At 40.7% G+C, this 3,663-nt stretch overlaps 1 protein-coding gene across 2 annotated transcripts in view; it reads right to left on the bottom strand.

The window, feature by feature from the left end:
- LOC101854668 (suppressor of cytokine signaling 2) overlaps positions 1-3,208 on the bottom strand; it is a 6,266-nt gene extending 3,058 nt beyond the window's left edge. The window contains exon 1 of one of the 2 annotated variants that reach the window (XM_005108083.3): positions 2,897-3,208. The gene's annotated coding sequence lies outside the window, so the exon portion shown is untranslated. The remainder of the gene's footprint in view (positions 1-2,896) is intronic. The other variant, XM_005108084.3, reaches the window with a different exon arrangement.
- Positions 3,209-3,663: the final 455 nt, after the last annotated feature.

The raw sequence follows: 3,663 nt of genomic DNA, 5'->3' as shown, positions 1-3,663 counted from the left end.
TTCTGTATTATAATTTAACTGTAAAACCGTCACTGTCCAACGCAGCTGCAGCCACCGTATGTTATCAACCCACTGTCAGATTTACCGGCCTCAGGCGGCCAGGCGTGGTCTCTCATTGCCCGACGCTTTGTCATAAACTTACAATCGGCCCCTCACGCTGAGGACGGGCCGTCATACTTCATTCTCATGTCGTTGTTGTTAGTCCCCCAAATAAATGTATACAGCCAAAGTTGACCAATGGGTAGGCCTAACAATGAATTTTCAACTGCTGGTGAGGGAAGCGCGATCCGTCATAACCTATAAGCCCCGCCCACAACTCATGCACAAATCGTGTGTGAGGTGACTGGTCACTGTTTTGTTTACCTAATCTCTAAAAAGCTAAGTAGATCTAACAATGGACGTTGACGGGAACTTGCTACAGAAGCGTTGCTCGTTCTCCGAGTGGAGGCGAACCGTGTGTTTGTTTTATCATGGAATTCGGTCTTCATTGTCTTATTTACATAATATTTCGTTTATTTTACCTATACACGGAATAAGCAACAAAAAGAAAACTTACCAAAAAACAAACCAACAAAACAATACAAAAAAAAAACACCTTCTTACACCACCCTTCCCACTTTTTCAAAAGAAAACTAAAACCCTTTTGAATTAGCCTTAGTCCACTGTCCAGACGAAATAACCCGTCACTAATTGCAACAGAAATAATTTCGATGCGAAGTGGTAGAAAAGGGTGTTTTGAACACCCACCATAAATTATACCTCTTTAGAGTCTGGCTTTTCTGAGATATTGGTCATTTTCTACTGACCAATTTCTGTTCTAACCCTCGAGGGTTTCCATAACTAAACAGACGTTTTCGCTGGTTTACATCCGGGCATTCCACGGGAAGTGATAAACTTTTTACCGCAAACAGAAATTCTGTTGCAATTAGTGACGGGTCAAGGTGATTTTTGTGCTAGGGACAGTAGCCTACCTTACGACAATCCTAATCCTGAGATCAGCCCCGATTCGGACCTCGGAAGAGAATGATATACTTTCTTCATTTGATCAGTCCTGCCTAAGACGGCCACCTATGTTATACGGCCGTCACTTTTCTTCATGACAATGGGTGGCCGTTTTACACAGGGTTGACTGTATTATGCATTATATATATATAATGTAGTATGTTTTGTATAAACACAAAGGACTATAAGCAACCCTCCTGTGTGAACCTGGTCAATATCAGGAATATTTTGGAGTAGCTAGCTAAAAACTAACAACAACAACAACAACAATAACAACAACAACAACAACAACAACAACAACAACAACAACAACAACAACGGGAGGCTCTTGTGGCCTAGAGGTTAAGATGTTCGCCTCTCATTCAAAGGTCCCGGGTTCGAATCCGGCTGGCGACGGAATTTTTTTTCTCTAAAATCGTCTCCTTTCTCCTCCTTTCCTACCCTCTTGCAATGTTCTATCGTCTGTTTTCGACTAACAACCTCTCCTGGACTAGACCCACCGTATCAACCGTTTCTGGGCGTTCCTTGGCCTGGATTGACTACAATGACATTGTACCTGAGTTTAAAGAGATTGCAAAATGTCAGAGGGTTAAAGGTGAACAGATCAGTCCGATTGCCCCCCCCCCCCCACCCCTAAACCTCCCGCACCCGATAACATCCTGCATCCTCGTACACGTCTGTTTTTCTCGACTAGTGTCTATCTTAATTCAGACCTCTTTAAAAAAACAAAAAACAAATCAGAAAACAACTGGTAAGTGTTTTACGGCGCTCGCAACTGCATAAGGTCTTATGAGCGCGCGGGACACATTCAGCATCTTCCGTTTGGTAGGAATTAATTTTGAATTTTGCCCGGGTGGCGGCCGAAGCATTCACGCCTCAGCGACCTGGAACAGAGAGTAAATCTGGTGTGCGCCTCAGAAGCGGCCCCCATGTGATTTTGCGACATACTAATATAGTGTAATATATAGTCATAATATAGTGTAAAGTGCATGGAGCCTGCTGTTGAGCGGGGATATGCGCTATACAAATGCTATCTATTATCTATTATTATTATTATTACTTTTATGAAATGCTAGGAATGAAGATGATGATTTATTTTCAAATTTCTGGTCACTCTTTGTGAGGGGTTGGGAATGAGGTTTGTCATCATCGTCGAGTAAACAGTTCCTCTTTTCTTGTTGTGTTTTTCTTGCTTTTCTTGAAATATGTATACCTGTTTACACCATCTCAATACATTTTACGTAACCTACAAATATCGACACCAAAAGCAGGACACGTGGAAAAAAAAAGCCTGGTGTGTGCGCATTTCTTTCTCAGTTTCAACCAGGAGTGTCAAACTCAATTTTGCGGTCAGTCAAATTCAGATAACGCTCAAATAAAACTATAAAGTAGCTGAAGACTAAACATTGTCAGGGGCTAGACGCCTTGCCCTTGGGAAAGGCACTTTACACGAATGTTCCTCACTTCACCCAGGTGAGAAATGGGTACCCAGCTGTAGAAATCGAAAGATCTGGTCAAGATTGTTAGTGTTTGAGCGCCGAAGCGGCTGTTTGCACTGTATGCTTCCCGGGAAGCCGAGAATGTTTTTGAGTCTTATAGGGTCTGCTGGGGTAATAATATAATGTAAAGCACGCAGAGCTTGCTGTCGAGCGGAGATGCGCTATGCAAAGTTTTAATATTATTTTAAATATTTTTCTTCTTCTTCTTCTTCTTCTTCTTCTTCTTCTTCTTCTTCTTCTTCTTCTTCTCATTATTATTATCATTATCATTTTCATTATTATTTTAATGATAGTTGTGTAGTTTAAGAGCTTACAGATAAAATACATAGCAGCATAAAGTTAAACTAAGCACATTTCAAGGCTTTATCCTGTGAATACTAGCCACTGTCACTTACCCTGAGTTTATACCTTTTTAGCAAGTCATGCTATGAAGCTCAAATTCCAGTATATTGATCAGACAGTTGGCGTTTTTCCGTAAACAAGTCCAGTTGGCTGTGTAGAGTGTAGACCTAAAGGCCCAGAGTTTACCTGCATTTGAACTCGTTTCAAGTCAAGCCGATGCGATCTAGAATCAACCACCAATAACTGGGACGATACGAACACAACACTTCAGGAGGGACTATTAAGCCTAACTGCGCAAGAGTGAAAGAATACACCTGTCTCTTATATCCTCAAACCGCAGAACTAGTTTCAGTTTCATTCTCTGTTTACACGGCGTTCACAGAAAGAAGCTACGGATAGGACCGGCCAATAGTAACTGTCAGTTCTGTTTCCTTGATCAGCAAAGTGTTTCTTGGAATTTGGGAATCCGATTCGGTTCATTTTCTATCTGCCATTTTTAAAGACAAAATAATAGGATTGCGGTTTAAATATTAATGTCTCCTTTGAGGACAGGTCGAGTTTTAAGTATCTTTTATGCGTAAGCTTTAGTTAGTTTTACGACAACTATCAGAGTTATGTGGCTTTTGCTTCTTCCGTCGGCCGAGTTTATTCTCAGAAATTTCACGACATGGGCAAGCATTTCACTCTGTGCCCGTGGGTATCAGACCACTACATACTGATGGTCACTTAATTCTTCTTCATCATTATTATTATTATTATTACTATTATTACATGTATTATCATCCTCATCATTATTGTTATTATTATTATTATCTTTATC

Source organism: Aplysia californica, unplaced genomic scaffold, assembly GCF_000002075.1.
Source record: "Aplysia californica isolate F4 #8 unplaced genomic scaffold, AplCal3.0 scaffold00658, whole genome shotgun sequence".
NCBI classification, from domain to species: domain Eukaryota; kingdom Metazoa; phylum Mollusca; class Gastropoda; order Aplysiida; family Aplysiidae; genus Aplysia; species Aplysia californica.
The sequence above is the reverse complement of the archived record's forward strand: the minus strand, read 5'-3'. Positions and strand labels throughout refer to the sequence as shown.